At 41.2% G+C, this 20,345-nt stretch overlaps 1 protein-coding gene across 5 annotated transcripts in view; it reads left to right on the top strand.

Annotated features, from left to right (window-relative positions):
- SLC6A19 (solute carrier family 6 member 19) overlaps positions 1 to 20,345 on the top strand; it is a 283,454-nt gene that overhangs the window by 119,773 nt on the left and 143,336 nt on the right. Inside the window, exon 1 of one of the 5 annotated variants that reach the window (XM_056520181.1) lies at positions 12,964 to 13,092. The exons of the other annotated variants lie outside the window; for them this stretch is intronic. The gene's annotated coding sequence lies outside the window, so the exon portion shown is untranslated. Of the gene's footprint in view, positions 1 to 12,963; positions 13,093 to 20,345 lie in introns of those variants that run through there. 5 annotated transcript variants of the gene reach the window in all.

Raw genomic sequence — 20,345 nt, 5'->3', positions numbered from 1 at the left:
TTCCCATTTCCAGTTTTTGTGGAGTAAGCCATGCTCCGATTTCTTTACGAATGACTTTTAGCAGATCCTCCCCGTGTAACTCTTTTCTCCAAGGCAAACCATGTAAAGAACAGCGTGACACTGCCTGCCCTGCACACATGGTATGCTGAAGGGCCACTGAGACTTGTATGGGCAGTGGAAGCTGAGGACACAGTGGAGGATGTGGAGGCTGAGTCTCACACTGTCACAGGACCAACGGCTTGACAGTGTGGAGGAGGAAGCGGCATGTCCAGTCCAAGTTGGGGTTGTGGCTGTGCAGGAACCACATTCACCCAGTGAGCCGTAAAGGACATGTATTGTCTTTGACCGTAGTTACAGCTCCAGACGTCGGCGGTGCCGTGCACTTTGGTACACACCGACAGGCTCAAGGAATGGACCCCCTTCTCTTCCACAAAATTGTGCAGGGCTGGTAATGCCTTCTTCGCAAAGAAATGACGGCTTGGCACTCTCCACCTCGGCTAGGCACAAGCCATCAGTTCTCTGAAAGGTGCAGAGTCCATCCCTTGAAAAGGGAGGGACTGCAGCACCAGCAACTTAGACAGGAGCACATTCAGCTTCTGCGCCATTGGATGAGTGGATGCATACTGTTGTCTCTTGGACATGGCTTCGCGGATGGATTGTTGGCAGAATGGCTGACTAAAAGTGGGAGGAGCAGGAGCATCTGGATTGACAGAATCAGGTTATGACACACAACTCCCTTTGGCTGAGGGGGTGGAGCCTTGGCTGGCTCAAAGAGGGAGCGGCTGGCCACTGGGTGATGCAGCAGGCTGGACCACTACATCGGACCCACGGTTCTCCCAGGCCGCTTTATGGTGGCGAATCATATGTTGACGCAGGGCCGTGGTGCCAACATTGGGACCCTGGCCACGCTTCACCTTCTGCCGACATATCGTGCATGTGGCTATGTGAACCTCTGCCGGATGCTTGATGAAAAACTGCCACACCGCCGAGTAGCTGAGTTTCCCACTAATAGTCCGCACTAATTGACTGCTACTGCCGCCGTCTCCAGGAACCTCTGTTCCACTACCTCCGGGAAGGTAGGCTGCCACGAAGCAGGTGGTCTCCCCCAGGCACGTTTGGCTCCAGAATTTCCACTTCTGCCACCACGCTGACTGCCAACCATGCTACCGCCTTGCTGGCTCAGCTGCTTCCTCACAGGCAACCTGCACCTCTCTGATGATGATGAAGCCCCTTCTGCACCCAGCTCCCAATTGCGATCGGCTTCATCATCATCAACAAGTGTCTGCATGTCACTGATGTCCTCCTCAGGTTCCTCAACAGTGTCTGCTTCAAGACCCGGAACCCTGGCAGCACCGCCTCCCATGTCACTCTCCTCATCACTACTTGCCCGCCTAGCGGAGGAAGCGGCAGATGTCTCCTCCACTTCTTGGCTGGACAGTAGCTGCTGACTGTCCTCTATTAGATCGTCCTCAGTGAATAGTGGAGCTGAACCCACAGCATAACATACTTCTGTAGGAGAGGGAACAACATTGGACAAGGGCAATGGGAGGACAGGGACTGCTCCCGGGCCATGCCAACTGAGGGTTGTGTCTGAGGAACCCAGCGACTGTTCACTGGGGGTGTCAGATGTCACTTGTGATGAGGTGGATGACCGTGTCAACCAATCGACGACGGCAGATGGGTTGCTGGTCGAGACACAACCGCTAGCTGATAACGGGAGCTCAGGCCTCTCGCTGCAACTCCTGCTGCCCCTCACCCCTAGTCTGCTGCGACCTCTGCCTGAAGGATTTAGGCCTCTGCCACTCCTCTGTGCACGTCCTGGATCTTCTCTGCCTGACATACTTAGTGCGTATATGAGGGGAGTACAATACGCTTCATTACGCTTAAAACAGTATTTGTCTAGAACAGCAGCAGGTGTGCACTTTTGGCTGCCCTTTCACAGTATCTAGGCCCTTGACAGCTTAAAAGGAACAAAATAGTGTGGTATGCCATGATGAGGGCAGAAAAATGCTCTACAGTACACTTAAAAAAGTATCTGAGAACAACACCAGCCGATGAGTACTTTTGCCTGGACTGTCACAGTATGTAGGCCCTTGACAGATTAACAGGTACAAAATAGTACACTACTTAGATGTACATATGCGGTATGCACTGATGAGGGCAGAAAAATGCACTACAATATGCCTAAAAACTGTATTTTTGTAAAACACCAGCCGGTGATTACTTTTCTCTGTCCTTTCACAGTATGTAGGCCCTTGACATACTAACAGGTACAAAATAGTACACTACTTAGATGTAGGTATGTAGTATGCACTGATGAGGGCAGAAAAATGCTCCACAGTACACTTAAAAAAGTATCTGAGCACACCAGCCAGTGAGTACTTTTGGCTATCCTTTCACAGTATGTAGGCTTTTGACAGATTAAGATGTACAAAATAGTACATTACTTATATGTACGTATGCGGTATGCACTGATGAGGGCAGAAAAATGCGCTACAGTACCCTTAAAAATATATATATTTTTGTAAAGCACCAGCAGTACACAACAGTGCTGCAGCCAAAAAAAGCTGTGTACTAAACACAAAATTGCACTCTGTCACAGACTATTAGGAATGGACTGCTGGGTATTATACCATCTACAGACTGGTATAACCAGTAGATAATTTTTTGTGGAACAAAGACCTGAAAAATTATTCCTGCCTCCTCTGCTAAGGTTTATGAAGTTGATGCAGCTTGTATAAATGTATGAGGCAACACACAGCTATGTGCCCCTCTCTGTAATACTATGCCGAAGAAAGTGACTAGTAGGTTAATGCCTGCAGCTGCAGTAAAAATCCTTTTTAGTGAAAAAAAACAATGCTCTCTGTCCACGAGAACTCTGATGCGACTAGGAGGATGTTAAACACTGCTGGAATACGCTTTTCTCTGCTGTAACACACACCGGCTGTCTGTGTAATGAATGAAGTGGCTGGCCACAATATGGCTGCCAATTATATAGGGTTGTGACATCACAGGGGTGATTGGCTGCTGATAGCCTGCATCTTGCATATAATTCAGGGTCATACCGTCTACTTCCCTTCTCGCCTTGCCATCCCGCCTTCCCAGTGTCCCTTGCCCCATGTACATGCACATGACATGTGGTTCCGCCATTTTAGATGCCCTGGAGCCTGGAACACTGTAAAATGGAGTTTAATGAAGTGATTTGCAACGATATTCGCATTCGTTGCAAATCGAATATTTCCTGAAATTAGTAACGAATTCTGGTTTGTCAGCTTCGATTTTCTCATCTCTAGTCAGTGACCCAGGGCCTCTGAGTCTGCACAGTCACTGCTTTTCACATCTGTACATCCACTAGAGTCCAATGCTCTGCACATACCCCCCATGTATAGGAGTGTATGTACTACACACACTGCTATACATGGGGAGTATGTGCAGAGTATTGCACCCTAGTGTCTGTACAGTCCTATGTTAGCGGGAGCAGCCAGGATTGGACAAACATTTTAGCAGAAGCAGGCGGGATTGGATAAACATTTTAGCGGGAGTGGGAGGGAATGGAGCAAACACCCTATGGGAGTGGGCGGGATTGGTCAAAAGAATCATCGGGATCGGGCGGGGGCAGGATTGAAAAATTTGTCCCAAGCAGGGCGCTAGTATACACCACAGCCAGATAGTAGGGGCTTTGTCTAGTCTTTTTAAAAAAAAAAAGGGGGGGGGGGGTCAGGTGACCAAATTATCTGTGACCTTCCATCCTTCTCCTTCAATCCATCCTCAGCTCTTCTGCCTGACTAATCCAGCTCTCCCCTCGCTTCTTCCCTGTTCAAAACCCTTCACTAGCTTTCCATGGTCTAACAAATTCAGTTTAAACTGTTAACCATGACATACAAGGCCATTCACAACCTGTCCCTTCTAAACAACCCTGACCTGATCTCCTGATGCTACTCACCAGACCTCTTTCTGTGCTCCCCTCTTGTATGCACCTCACACAACTGTCTCTAAGATTTCTCCTGTGCTCCACCCATATGATGAAAATCGCTACCCCAACACATCTGACTCTCACCCAGCTTTAACCCCTTAAGGACTCAGGGTTTTTCCGTTTTTGCACTTTCGTTTTTTCCTCCTTACCTTTTAAAAATCATAACCCTTTCAATTTTCCACCTAAAAATCCATATTATGGCTTATTTTTTGCGTCGCCAATTCTAATTTGCAGTGACATTAGTCATTTTACCCAAAAATGCACGGCGAAACGGAAAAAAAAATCATTGTGCGACAAAATCGAAAAAAAAAACGCCATTTTGTAACTTTTGGGGGCTTTCGTTTCTACGCAGTGCATATTTCGGTAAAAATTACACCTTATCATTATTCTGTAGGTCCATACGGTTAAAATGATACCCTACTTATATAGGTTTGATTTTGTCGCACTTCTGGAAAAAATCATAACTACATGCAGGAAAATTTATACGTTTAAAAATGTCATCTTCTGACCCCTATAACTTTTTTATTTTTCCATGTATGGGGTGGTATGAGGACTCATTTTTTGCGCCGTGATCTGAAGTTTTTATCGGTATGATTTTTGTTTTGATCGGACTTTTTGATCACTTTTTATTCATTTTTTAATGATATAAAAAGTGACCAAAATACGCTTTTTTGGACTTTGGAATTTTTTTGCGCGTACGCCATTGACCGTACGGCTTAATTAATGATATATTTTTATAGTTTGGACATTTACGCACGCGGCGATACCACATATGTTTATTTTTTATTTTTTTTACACTGTTTTATTTTTTTTATGGGAAAAGGGGGGTGATTCAAACTTTTATTAGGGAAGGGGTTAAATGACCTTTATTAACACTTTTTTTTAACATTTTTTTTGCAGTGTTATAGGTCCCATAGGGACCTATAACATTGCACACACTGATCTCTAATGCTGATCACTGGCGTGCATTAACACGCCTGTGATCAGCATTATCGGCGCTTGACTGCTCCTGCCTGGATCTCAGGCACGGAGCAGTCATTCGTCGATCGGACACCGGGGAGGCAGGTAAGAGCCCTCCCGGTGTCCGATCAGCTGTTCGGGACGCCGCGATTTCACCGCGGCGGTCCCGAACAGCCCGACTGAGCAGCCGGGTCACTTTCACTTTCACTTTAGAAGCGGCGGTCAGCTTTGACCGCCGCTTCTAAAGGGTTAATACCGCACATCGCCGCGATCGGCGATGTGTGGTATTAGCCGCGGGTCCCGGCCGTTGATTAGCGCCGGGACCCACGCGATATGATGCGGGATCGCGGCGCGATCCCGCTTCATATCGCGGGAGCCGGCGCAGGGCGTAAATATACGTCCTGCGTCGTTAAGGGGTTAAAAGCAACCTGACTACCCATCTCATCAGAAAAGCATATAGCCTACAATAACGGCTGCTTCCCTAACTACTAACAGATAACCAGCTGTCTCCTCTCACCTACTGTATCCCTCCCCTTGTAGATTGCAAGCCCTCTTGGGCGTGCCCTCTATATCAGTCTGTCATTTTCTGTTTCAGGTCCATAATTGCATTTGTAACCATATATATATATATATATATATATATATATATATATATATATATACAGGGGCGGACTGACGCCACTCAGGGCCCCCGGACCAAATAAAGCAAGGGCCCCCAGCAAGACTCCACCCCTGTCCCCACCTCTGCCCCGCCCCTATTCCCACCCAGTATGTATATGAATATTTGCCATAATGCAGTAAATTTGAGTAGCCGTATTAGTCCAGTGATGCAGATGCAAATCATAAAGTGTTGCAGTATCTTGTAATACCTTTTTTATTGGACTAACAGCATTTTGTATAGACAAGCTTTCGGGATTCCTACCTTTAAGTCCAAAGCAAATCTAAGCTCACAAGTAGAAGACACAGTTTACATCTCACAAATATGCAGGGGTTAAGACAATAGATGTGGAGAATTCACACGAAGATGGGCCATAAATTGTCCTGTTATGGGAACATAGAGTAAATAGATAAGAATGAGAAAAAGGGGGAGGGAGGGGGGAGCAGGGGAGAGACTGATAATTTGCAGGACATAGTGAGATGTAAAAGAGAACACAGTGCAGGTTATAAGAGAATACAGTACAGCACAGGTTAGAAGAAATTTTGATAATGAGATAAGAAGCTCAAATCCACATTAAGACCCCTGTTTTTCGAGTCAAAAAACAGTATCATTTTGGCTTCAAATGCCATAGAAAGGAATAGGGGGTGCAGTGCACTTGAGGCTATGGTCTACTTTAAGGGATGGCAATACCAATCACCTTAACTACACCAAGCGCTTAAAAACACTGGACTCTCCTCCTCCTTTTTATGCCCACTTGGGATCTCTGTCTGTGACACCCAGTCCAACTTGGCTCCTGTCTTCACTCACCTTAAAGGGGTACTCCAGTGGAAAACATTTTTTTAGATCAACTGGTGCAAGAAAGTTAAACAGATTTGTAAATTACTTCCAGTACTTATTAGCAGCTGCATACAACAGAGGAAATTCTTTTCTTTTTGGATTTCTTTTCTGTCATGACTACAGTGCTCTCTGCTGACACCTCTGTCCATTTTAGGAAATGTCCAGAGCAGCATGTGTTTGCTGTGGGGAATTTTTCCTGCTTTGGACAGTTCCTGACATAGATAGAGGTGTCAGCAGAGAGCACCGTGGTCGTGACAGAAGAGAAATGCAAAAAGAAAAGAAATTCCTCTGTAGTATACAGCCACTAATAAGTACTGGAAGGATTAAGATTTTTAAATAGAAGTAATTTACAAATCTAACAAATAGTAGTAAGAGAGGAGTGGGTGGGCACTGCTGAAAAACCACTATGTAGACATCTTCTAATCAGTATATCCCGGGTGTGGCTGGATAAGGTGCTGGACATACACAGGTAACAGTCCTGATAGAATCGCAATAAAAGAAGGAAATTATGTCCGCACTCACCATGCCGTAGAAAATTGGATATGCTTTATTAGCGTCTTCAGAGTTCCATAAGAAACAATATCAAAAACACCCGGGTGCAGGGAGGGGGAGCTGCTCCTGGCAAGGAGACTGGGAGCGGCTGTCAGGCACAACAGCACCGTTTCGCGTTATCCACGCTTCTTCCGGTTCCTGGTTCTCTGGAATACTTTTCAGGTATATATTGGTAAAGACGGGAAGGGGAGGAGTGAACCCATCACCAATATAAAATACCTCATAGGAATACAATAAAAGTTAAAAACAGAGAGGACAGTATAAATCCTATTATCATGGATACTTATTGTTAACTGCTGGATCATATCTTATAATTTATAGAAAAGAACTAAGATCGTTCCGAACGTTAAATCCCATTGGGCCCAATGCCTTTAATTTAATTATCCATCTGGCTTCGCTTTGAATTAATTTAAGGTGCCTGTCCACACCTTGCGGTTGTAGCGGGATATGTTCTATGCCTTCGAATTTCATGCATTCAAACTTTCCTTCGTGTTTTTCTTCTATATGTGTAATAAGACGTGTCGCTCCTATTTTAGATTTTAATGAGTAAATATGTTCTCTGAACCTCGTGTTTAAATTTCTTTTAGTTTGTCCAATATAGTATTGTCCACAAGGACATACTATACAATACACTACAAATTGCGATTTACATGAAATAAATTGATTTACATTAATAACATTACCTCCTAATTGGAATGATTTCTTTTTTAATAGAAAAGTACAATATTTACAATGCCCACATGGAAAATTTCCATGTGGTGCTTGTTTATTTAGCCAATCGGATTTATTTACATTATTTTTTTTAATCTTTTTTAATTACATCTGCTATTGTTTTATTTTTTCAAAATGTAATAATAGGTTTGTTTTTTGCTATATCTGATACAAGAGGATCTTGTTCCAGCATATACCAATTTGATCCTATAGAATTTTTTATGGCAGTGTTCATAGGGCTATTTTCGAATGAAAAAATACATTTCTTCTGTTTGAGATTGGATTGTTTTCTCTTTTTTACTCTGTTGGGAATTAATAGCTCTTCTCTTTCTCTGGATTCTGCTCTCATAAATGCTTTATCAATTACATTTTTTGGATAATTCCTTTCTTTTAGTCTTTTTTTCAGATCTTCTGCTTGTTTGTAATAGGTGGTTGGATCACTATTTATTCTTTTTAGTCTGACAAACTGAGAGTATGAAATATTATTTTTAATATAATAAGGATGCGAACTTTGATAATCTAGTAGGGAATTTCTTGTTGTAGTTTTTCGATAGCCCTCTGTTTTTAACACATAAAAACACATGAAGACGCTAATAAAGCATATCCAATTTTCTACGGCATGGTGAGTGCGGACATCATTTCCTTCTTTTATTGCGATTCTATCAGGACTGTTACCTGTGTATGTCCAGCACCTTATCCAGCCACACCCGGGAATACTGATTAGATGTCTGCATAGTGGTTTTTCAGCAGTGCCCACCCACTCCTCTCTTACTACTATTTGTTTGATTTGCTTTATCATGGATGAGAGCACGCATAATGAGACCACAGCACATATGCACACTGATACAGAAAATAATATGGAAACTACAGAATTTACAGGGAGGGAGGATGCAGGAGCGTATTTTTTATCATGTGATACCCTGGACGAACTCCAAACACTAAGTGTTAAAGCCCTGGAGTTTCACACACTTGGAGAAAAAGAAACACATGTGTTTTGGACAATAAAATCACTCACTGCCTACAAAGAGTGTAATAGAGCTCCTAGAGGTCTACGAACCTACAAAGCTCCTTCGCAATTTCACGATGATATCTTGTTCATGACAGAATGGAAAAATGCTCATTTAAAACATGGATTAGAATTGCAAGAAGTTGTTTTACAGATAAACCAAAGAGATTATGAAACCATTACTATGGAATTATTACGGGCAAAATCAGAACTCAAAAAACGCATCTCTGTGACTCAATATAATGCCTTCTGTACATCTCTGGATAAAAAATTACAAAAACTGCAAAGTGTGATAAAAGAAACTAAAAGAGACAAGTATATAAGAGATAAAAAGGACTTTGACACAGGAAAAATCTTTTCATGGAAGTCACAAAATTATAAAACAAGTAATTATACCAAACCGAAATATACAACACAAAATAAATATAAAAAAACAACGAAAAGTACAGATTTTTTCACCACAGAATCTGATTCGTCAGACGAACAAGCCCCGGGAACAAGCAAGTCAGAAACATCTACTACCCCTTTAGGAGGAAAACCAGAAGGGGGAGAAAAGGAAAGAGAAAAACGCAACGTGTGGTCATTGCCAAAGAAAAGAAAGAATGTGTCGTGGAGACAATAAAGGATTTCTCTAATGTTATAAATATATCGGACATTACTTTATCTAAAGCTTGTCTGGAAGTTCTTCAAAAAGGACTGAATTATGGATTATGTGAAAAATTCAAGGAAGAGACTTTCAAAATAGATCTATTTAATGCGATGAGAAAAATTAGTTTGGAAAGATTTTTTAATGTCACTAACAGCAAAGAAAAATCAAATAAATATAACACAGGGGATATAGATAAAAATAAAAAAGAAGGTGAAAAACCCTGTAATATTAGCTCATTGGGTTTTCCCATTACAAAAGATTTTGATGAAACTGATTACAGGAATGTTTCCATGCTGGTAGAACTTATGTCGAATGATCTGCCCATACATAATCTAATAAAAGAATCCCCAGACATGGAAGCATTCAAAGGAGGGAACAGGTCGAAATTGTGCCCAGGTATTCCACCAGGCAGTTGTCTCGATCTGTTTTGGCAGACAGTAAAAAAAGATGTTGTTTAATTTATTTATCAATGATATAGAGGATGGTATTAACAGCTCTGTTTCTATCTTTGCAGATGACACCAAGCTTTGTAGCACAGTACAGTCTATAGAGGATGTGCATAAGTTACAAGATGACTTGGATAGACTAAGTGTCTGGGCATCCACTTGGCAAATGAGGTTCAATGTGGATAAATGTAAAGTTATGCATCTGGGTACTAATAACCTGCATGCATCGTATGTCTTAGGGGGGATTAAACTGGCAGAGTCACTGGTAGAGAAGGATCTGGGTGTACTTGTAGATCACAGACTACAGAATAGCATGCAATGTCAGGCTACTGCTTCCAAAGCCGGCAGGATATTGTCATGTATCAAAAGAGGCATGGACTCAAGGGACAGGGACATAATACTCCCCCTTTATAAAGCATTGGTACGGCCTCACCTGGAATATGCTGTTCAGTTTTGGTCACCTGTCCATAAAAGGGACACTGCGGAGTTGGAAAGGGTGCAGAGACGCGCGACTAAACTAATATGGGGCATGGAACATCTTAGCTATGAGGAGCGATTAAAGGAGTTACAATTGTTTAGTCTTGAGAAGAGACGTTTAAGGGGGGATATGATAAACGTATATAAGTATATTAATGGCCCATACAAAAAATATGGAGAAAAACTGTTCCAGGTTAAACCCCCCCAAAGGACGAGGGGGCACTCCCTCCGTCTGGAGAAAAAAAAGTTTAGTCTCAAGGGGCGACACGCCTTCTTTACCGTGAGGACTGTGAATTTATGGAACGGTCTACCTCAGGAACTGGTCACAGCAGGAACAATTAACAGCTTTAAAACAGGATTAGATACATTCCTGGAACAAAATAAGATTAATGCTTATGAAGAAATATAAAATCTCATCCCTTCCCCAATATCACGCCACACCCCTACCCCTTAATTCCCTGGTTGAACTTGATGGACATATGTCTTTTTTCGACCGTACTAACTATGTAACTATGTAACTATGTATATGCAATGATTTATCCAGAACCTACTATTAATTTGTCTATCCCACACAGGGAAGCCATTAAATGGTTAAGTTCAAACGATAATTTAGTTGTTTCTAGAGCGGACAAGGGCGGCGCCGTGGTAGTATGGCCAAGAGCCGACCACGACGCCGAGGCCATGCTCCAGGTCAACAACAAAAACGTATATGAAAAATTATTTACGAATCCTACCTCTAAAATTATTAACAAATTACGCTCTCTTTTGAGAAAACCGGTAGAAAATAATGTACTTACTGAACACACTGCTGCCAAACTCCTACCTGATCATCCAAAACCCGCTACTTGGTATATACTCCCAAAAATTCACAAGTCGCTGACCCGACCCCCCGGCCGACCTATTGTCGCAGGGATCGGGTCAGCGACACAATATTTATCTAGTTATATTGAATGGTTAATTTCACCCTTGCTCCCCAGTATTCATTCTTATGTTAGAGATACAAGTGATTTACTCAGTATTTTAGAACTGTATACTTGGCAACATTCATATAAACTAGTTTCGCTAGATGTGGAAAGTCTCTGTACGCGTATTCCCTGGGAAGCAGGGATACGAGCTATGACCCATTTTCTTTCACATTCAGGAAAATCAAAAGATTTCATAGATTTTGTTAGTGAAGCCCTTGAATTCATTTTAAGTAATAACACATTTATGTTTAACGATAGACAAATTCATGGAACCCCGATGGGGTCACCGGTATCATGTTCACTGGCTAATATATACCTGGCAGTATTTGAACAGGCCTACGTCCACACTCTCAGGAATCCCTTCACACGTTTTGTGAAGGGATTCCTGAGATATGTGGACGATATCCTTATTATTTGGGATGGAGATGAATTACAATTTGAAGAATTTGTACATTATTTAAATTTAAATGACATGAATATGTTGTTCACTCATGAATATGGAGGCAAATCTCTGAACTTCTTAGATGTGACTTTAAATATAGAAAATAATGTGTTAAAAACAGAGGGCTATCGAAAAACTACAGCAAGAAATTCCCTACTAGATTATCAAAGTTCGCATCCTTATTATATTAAAAATAATATTCCATACTCTCAGTTTGTCAGACTAAAAAGAATAAATAGTGATCCAACCACCTATTACAAACAAGCAGATGTGAAAAAAAGACTAAAAGAAAGGAATTATCCAAAAAATGTAATTGATAAAGCATTTATGAAAGCAGAATCCAGAGAAAGAGAAGAGCTATTAATTCCCAACAGAGTAAAAAAGAGAAAACAATCCAATCTCAAACAGAAGAAATGTATTTTTTCGTTCGAAAATAGCCCTATGAACACTGCCATAAAAAATTCTATAGGATCAAATTGGTATATGCTGGAACAAGATCCTCTTGTATCAGATATAGCAAAAAACAAACCTATTATTACATTTTGAAAAAATAAAACAATAGCAGATGTAATTAAAAAAGATAAAAAAAATAATGTAAATAAATCCGATTGGCTAAATAAACAAGCACCACATGGAAATTTTCCATGTGGGCATTGTAAATATTGTACTTTTCTATTAAAAAAGAAATCATTCCAATTAGGAGGTAATGTTATTAATGTAAATCAATTTATTTCATGTAAATCGCAATTTGTAGTGTATTGTATAGTATGTCCTTGTGGACAATACTATATTGGACAAACTAAAAGAAATTTAAACACGAGGTTCAGAGAACATATTTACTCATTAAAATCTAAAATAGGAGCGACACGTCTTATTACACATATAGAAGAAAAACACGAAGGAAAGTTTGAATGCATGAAATTCGCAGGCATAGAACATATCCCGCTACAACCGCAAGGTGTGGACAGGCACCTTAAATTAATTCAAAGCGAAGCCAGATGGATAATTAAATTAAAGGCATTGGGCCCAATGGGATTTAACGATCGGAACGATCTTAGTTCTTTTCTATAAATAATAATATATGATCCAGCAGTTAACAATAAGTATCCATGATAATAGGATTTATACTGTCCTCTCTGTTTTTAACTTTTATTGTATTCCTATGAGGTATTTTATATTGGTGATGGGTTCACTCCTCCCCTTCCCGTCTTTACCAATATATACCTGAAAAGTATTCCAGAGAACCAGGAACCGGAAGAAGTGTGGATAACGCGAAACAGTGCTGTTGTTCCTGACAGCCGCTCCCAGTCTCCTTGCCAGGAGCAGCTCCCCCTCCCTGCACCTGAGTGTTTTTGATATTGTTTCTTATGGAACTCTGAAGACGCTAATAAAGCATATCCAATTTTCTACGGCATGGTGAGTGCGGACATCATTTCCTTCTTTTATTGCAATTTACAAATCTGTTTGACTTTTTAGCATCAGTTGATTTAAAAAAATTTAAATAAAAGTTTTCCACAGGAGTACCTGCCTTTCACCGCTCACTACATGATGGCACAGTCAGATATATAACTAATCTCTGACTGCGCCATCATATAGTGAGCAGTGAAAGGCAGGTAAAAAAAATAACAAATGGTCCATTTATAAGCCACACACTTTACCTTTTTTGCCCCCTGCTTGGGTGAGGCTGAGGCCTCTTAGATTTATTAAAGAAATAGCACAGCAGCACAGAGTATTTCTGGAGGGAACTGTCTGCTTCACTACAGTTCCTACCAGAAATACTCTGTGCTGCTGGGAAGCCCACTCCCTCTTCTACCTGCCATTCACCGCCCCCTACATGATGGTACAGTCAGAGATATAAGTTATATTTCACATATAACTTATAAGTCAGACTGTGCCATCATGTAGGGAGCGGTGAAAGGCAGGTAGAAGATACATACAACTATACAATTCATGAGCCACCCACCTGGCCAAGCTACCCTGTTTTGGGTCCATGCAGCTGTCGACTGAGAAGGCCAGCAGAGAGATCAGGGCACTTCTTTGGGAGGGCTCTGTACACTGAGGACAAGCAGGGCTCTGTACACTGAGGACAAGCAGGGATCTGTACACTGAGGACAAGCAGAGCTCTGTACCCTGAGGACAAGCGGGGCCCTGTACCCTGAGGACAAGTGGGGCCCTGTACACTGAGGAAAAGCGGGGCCCTGTACACAGAGGACAAGCGGGGCCCTGTACACGGAGGACAAGCAGGGCTCTGTACACTGAGCACAAGCAGGTTTCTGTACACTAAGGACAAGCAGGGCTCTGTATACTGACGACATGCAGGGCTTTGTACACTAAGGACAAACAGGGCACTGTACATAGAGGACAAGTGGGGCTCTGTACACTGATGACAAGCAGGGCACTGTGCACAGAGGACACGCCAGGCTCTATACACTGAGGACAAGCAGGGCCCTGTACGGGAGAGAGAGCTGGGCGGAGGGCGCACTGATCGGTGGCACAGTGAACTCCGACGTGGCACTGCTGCGCTTAGACGTGATGTCACATCATCCCCACAGTGACGTGACCTCACGTCTAAGCGCAGCAGCGCCACGCCGGAGTTCAAAGCGGCTCTCCCAGGCAGCCACTGCGGTTCTCTTACAGAACTGCCGTGGCTGTGTGGGAGATGCAAAACAGCAGCCAGCAGTACCGTCCTCCAGGCCCAAGCCCAGGTGTGTGCCGAGCCCGGGTGTCGCGGGCAATTAAAAACATTTTTTTATTTATTTTATGTAACAGGCGGCAGGCAGCGGGCTCTTTTCCCGGCCGGGCCTTCGGACGACGGCCGAATGGACCGGCCTGTCAGTCCGCCCCTGTGTATATATATATATATATATATATATATATATATATATATATATATATACCATAACACAGTAACAAAAAAGCAGAAGGATAGTCATCAAGCACTGCAAAGCAAAGTTTTACCAATCCGTATATCAGTCCCTATGTCAGGACAAACTACTGCCGAGTGTAACAACATGCTGCTGAGGTGGGATCAAGGGAGGTGCGGCTTCAATAGTAGAAAGGGCATATATGTGATCCAATATAGGAAGACCAAGAGACGAAAATGAATCACACTCACCACGTTTGTCCCAGGTAGCAGATGTTTTATTCCATGGAATATAGTGCAGCATGTACAGGAAAGATTAATCCATGTAGCGGGGAGTGAGAGCGGCTGCTCTCAGACACAGGGGCACACCACAGGTGGCAACAAGTTTTGCGTTAGCCAATGCTTCTTCCGGCCCGGTGTGTGCGTCTCCTCTCAGTGGAAGTAACACTTTTATATGCAAGACAGACATTGTGTGAATTATAACATTAAAAAAAAACGTGACACAAAATACAAAAATGTGTATAAGGTTAAAACCACGGTATAGAAAGAAAAAGACACAAATGAAGGATTCACAGTAATGCAGAATAATCATTTCTTTCATTTAAACCCAGTGGGCCAGTAGCGTCAAGTTTTATTATCCAGATTGCCTCTCGGCGTAATAGAAAAGTATGACGATCTCCCTATGGAACATTGTCTATACGTTCAAGCCCAGCAAATTTTAAACCCTCTGTTTTGCCTTCATGATATTCAGTCATTTGTGAGACGAAACGGGGGCACCTTTTTTTATTTTTCCAATGGAATAAAAATTTCAAGGGCAGATGATGCAATAGACAATGTGTGTAGATTGACAAGTTATGAATTGGTTCAAAAAAATGTTTGTACCTCCAAGGATAAAGCTTCTCTTAGCTAAATTAAATTGACAGAAATTACAGTGTTTGCATGGAAAATTTCCTTTTGTTAGGCAGCTTTTTAACCATGTATCCTTTTTGTCATGCATTTTCTGTTTACCCTTTTTTAAAAATCACCTATGGTATGGGATTTCCTAAAGGTGATAATAGGTTTTTATATTGCTTGTGCTCCCAAGTCGGTGTATTGTTCAATCATAAACCAGTTTTCATAAAAAATTTTTTTGATTGTATCATTCATGGGAGAATTCACAAAAGAAAAAGTGAAACGTTTTTCGGCTTTTGTATTTTTAGGTTTAAGCAATTCTTCTCGTGTTTTTCTCTCTACTTTTTTGAGAGCTTTATTTAATATTTTCTGAGGATAACCGCGTTCGAGAAGACGCGATGTAAGTGCATGTGCTTGTTCCAAGTGTGCTTGTGCTTGTTCCAAGTATTTTTCATGATCACTGTTTGCTCTTTTTAACCTTAAAAATTGACTGTATGGTATATTGTTCTTTATGTAGTTTGGGTGTGAACTGTGATAGTGCAGTAGTGCATTTTTTGCTATTTCTTTACGATATCCTGAGGTGTGTAAGATGTTATTTTTAACTTCTAGGCATATGTCCAAAAATTCTAAGGATTTTCCCCCAAAATGTTCGGTAAAATACATATTGATGGTATTTGTATTGTTTAGATGTTCTACAAAATCTTTGAAAGCATCTGATGACCCATCCCATATTATTAGCATGTCATCGATGAATCTTAAATAATATTTTCTATATCTGATGAAAGGGTTTTTATGTGAGAAAATGCACTCCTGTTCATACATAGCCAGAAAAATGTTTGCATAAGTGCATGATACCGGCGTGCCAATGGCTGTGCCATGGGCCTGCCTGTACCACTGCTCATCATGCAGAAAGACATTATTATGTAGTATATATTGTAGAGACTTGCTAACAAAATTGATAAAGTTTTGTGTCTTATTGCTGTCAGTAAGAAAGGTCTTCATAGCCTGTACACCCGCATCATGTGGGATGCGGGTTTACAGGCTTTCTATATCGAGGGAGACAAGTTGGTATGAGTCTTGCCATTTAAAGTCCTCCAAGGCTGTAAGGAGTTCACTAGTATCTTTTATCAGAGTTGGGATACCTCTTAGTAGTGGAGATATTAGCCATTCGAGATAGCTGGACAGAGCTTCTGTAGGAGAGCCGGTGCCAGCTATAATTGGTCTACCTGAAGGATTTTTGGGGTTTTAATGTACTTTTGGTTTATTTTTAGCGGATTTTGGATGTATAGGAATAAGTTTTTCTGCGGTTTTAAGACTAACTTTGGATTTTTCTACATGTCTTCTCAGCAGTGACCTAAAATGGTCGAGTATGCGTCTTTTGGGGTTTCTTGAGTTAGTTTTCCATATGTGAATTGGTCACTAAGATGTCGCTGTATTTCATTATTGTAGGCTGTAGGCACCTACCTTATCCGCCCTAGTATTGTGCAATGATTCATGTGAACTGAGCCATTTCAAGGCTGATATTTCACCTGGAGATAGATTGCTATCTGGGCTAGGGTAGAGTAGTGCTCGGATGTCTTTTAGAACCGCATTTTGAAATAGATCAATGTTGCTGCTGGGAGCGACCGGAGGGTTAAATTTTGATTTATTGCCTCCTGTGAATTTTTTTTCTCATTTCTGTCAGTGGATACAGAGATGTCAAAAGGTAAGTCTTCTCCCATTAGGTCACTAAGGACAGCAACATTATCTAAGTCAGTTTCTGTAAAATCATAAGCTACGCTAAACCCAAGGGTAGAAATACTACATGGAATCTCGCCTTCTAGAAAAATGTTTTCACTCTGTTTTTAATTTTTTTTTGCACCTGTAGAAAAAAAATGTTTTAGGTAAATTTTTCTAAATCTATAGTGAAGGTTTGTCTGATACTTGTCTTTTTTAGTACCCCATAATTGTAAGCGCTGCGGAATCTGTAGGCGCTATATAAATGAATAAAATAAAATAAAAGGTTTCCCTATTAAATTTATCATGGAGTCCAAAGTTTATGCCTTTTGACAGGACTGATCCTGTCAGGCAATCCTGATTTAGGACAGTGTCAGTGAGATTGATGACATTGTCATATCCAGAGTGTGTGCTCTTGACTATCTCTGTTGATGATGATTTAACTGTCTCTATTGGGACTTCCAGCTGATGGATTTTCTTTTCTTTCTTCCATGACCTCTCCTTGTTTTTCCCCTAAAGGGGCTGCAGCTGTTGCGAGTGCTGTAGACAGGCCGGCGTTTTCCCCTTCATCACACATGGTATCACACTCTGTCTCAGTTGTGAGAAAGTCATTTTTTTTTTTAGCTTTTAGTTGTGTATTCTTATTTTTAGATTGCCATCTCTTTTTATTATTGTTATTATAGTTGCACATAGATGACGAATTTTTCCATGAGAATACTTGGCCGTTTTCAAAATCGTTTTTATCACGTTGATATTTATCACGTTTTTGTTCTTTTATTTCTATCTGTAGAGTGGCCAGTTTTTTCTCAAGAGCTTTCATTGATGTGATACATTTTTCAGCTGGAATAAGCATTTTTAGTAAGTTTTTTTGCTTTACATAGTTCAGCTGCTACTTTTTCATGTTCGTTTTAATTATTGTTTAGAACCAGTAATTGTAATTTTTGGAAGTGTTCTAGGTGGGCATGTTGCCATGCTTCCACAAACTCTTTGTCCTCTAAAAACTGAGGGGGGGTTTGTAAGGTCGTAAACCCCTCGGGACTCTGTTACTTTTGACATATGCACCTAGAGACTGCACAGTCCAGTAAAGCCGAATTTATTTTTCACCTAGGGTGTGTACCTGGTATTCAAGGTTTTTTGTACTTAGGGTAAGTAACTCATCCTGTGAATCACAAGACAAAAAGTATGCCCCTGCGTCCACTCAACCAGCATTTATGATGGTGTTCACATTAGCAGATGAGTTTTCATAGTCTATATCTGGTGATTAGCTCAGGCGTGCTCATGGTGGCTAATGTATCAAAGTGTTGTATATCATAACACAGTAACAAAAAAGCAGAAGGATAGCCATCAGGCACTTCAAAACAAAGTTTTACCAATCCGTATATCAGTCCGTATGTCAGGACAAACTACTGCCGAGTCTAGCAACATGCTGCTGAGGTGGGATCAAGGCCGGTTCGGCTTCAATAGTAGAAAAGGCAAATATGTGATCCAATATAGGAAGACCAAGAGACGCAAATGAATCGCACTCACCACGTTGAATGTCCCAGGTAGTAGATCTTTTATTCCATGGAATATAGTGCAGCATGTACAGGAAAGATTAATCCATGTAGCGGGGAGAGAGAGCAGCTGCTCTCAAACGCAGGGGTACACCACAGGTGGCAGCTAGTTTCGCTTCAGCAAACACTTCTTCCGGCCCGGTGTGTGTGTCTCCTCCCAGTGGAAATAACACTTTTATATGCAAGACAGACATTGTGTGAATTATAACATTAAAAAAATAATGTGACACAAAATACAAAAATGTGGTTAAGGCTAAAACCATGGTATAGAACGGAAAAGACACAAATGAAGGATTCACAGGAATGCAGAATAATCATTTCTATAATTTAAACCCAGTGGGCCAGTAGCGTCAAGTTTTATTATCCAGATTGCCTCTTGGCGAAATAGAAAAGTATGACAATCTTCTCCCTCTGGAACATTGTCTATACGTTCAAGCCCAGCAGCAACATTGATCTGTTTCAAATTGCGGTTCTAAAAAACATCCGAGCACTACTCTACCCTAGCTCAGATAGTAATCTATCCCCAGGTGAAATATCAGCCTTGAAATGGCTCAGTTCACATGAATCATTACACATTACTAGGGAAGATAAGGGAGGTGCCACAGTAGTGTGGAGCACTACAGCCTACAATAATGAAATACAGCGACATCTTAGTGGCCAATTCACATATGAAAAACTAACTGAAAACCCAACAAGTCGCATACTCGACCATCTTAGGTCACTGCTGAGAAGACATGTAGAAAAAAACACAGTTAGTCTTAAAACTGAAGAAAAACGTATTCCTACACATCCAAAATCCGCTAAAATCTACATACTACCAAAAGTACATAAAAACCCCAAAAACCCTACAGGTAGACCAATTATAGCTGGCACCGGCTCTCCTACAGAAGCTCTGTCCAGCTATCTCGAATGGCTAATATCTCCACTACTTAGAGGTATCCCAACTCTGCTAAAAGATACTAGTGAACTCCTTACAGCCTTGGAGGACTTTAAATGGCAAGACTCATACCAACTTGTCTCCCTCGATATAGAAAGCCTGTAAACCCGCATCCCACATGATGCGGGTGTACAGGCTATGCAGACCTTTCTTACTGACACCAATAAGACACAAAACTTTATCAATTTTGTTAGCAAGTCTCTACAATATATACTACATAATAATGTCTTTCTGCATGATGAGCAGTGGTACAGGCAGGCCCATGGCACAGCCATTGGCACGCCGGTATCATGCACTTATGCAAACATTTTTCTGGCTATGTATGAACAAGAGTGCATTTTCTCAGATAAAAGCCCTTTCACCGGATATATAAAATATTATTTAAGATTTGTCGATGACATGCTAATAATATGGGACGGGTCATCAGATGCTTTCAAAGATTTTGTAGAACATCTAAACAATACAAATACCATCAATATGTTTTTTACCAGCCATTTTGGGGGAAATAGACATATGCCTAGAAGTTAAAAATAACATCTTACATGCCTTGATATCGTAAAGAAATAGCTAAAAACGCACTACTGCACTATCACAGTTCACACCCAAACTACATAAAAAACAATATACCATACAGTCAATTTTTAAGGTTAAAAAGAGCAAACAGTGATCATGAACAATACTTGGAACAAGCACAAGCACACTTGGAACA

This window comes from Hyla sarda, chromosome 5 (genome assembly GCF_029499605.1).
Source record: "Hyla sarda isolate aHylSar1 chromosome 5, aHylSar1.hap1, whole genome shotgun sequence".
NCBI lineage: Eukaryota > Metazoa > Chordata > Amphibia > Anura > Hylidae > Hyla > Hyla sarda.
This window is presented reverse-complemented; position numbering and strand designations above follow the sequence as displayed.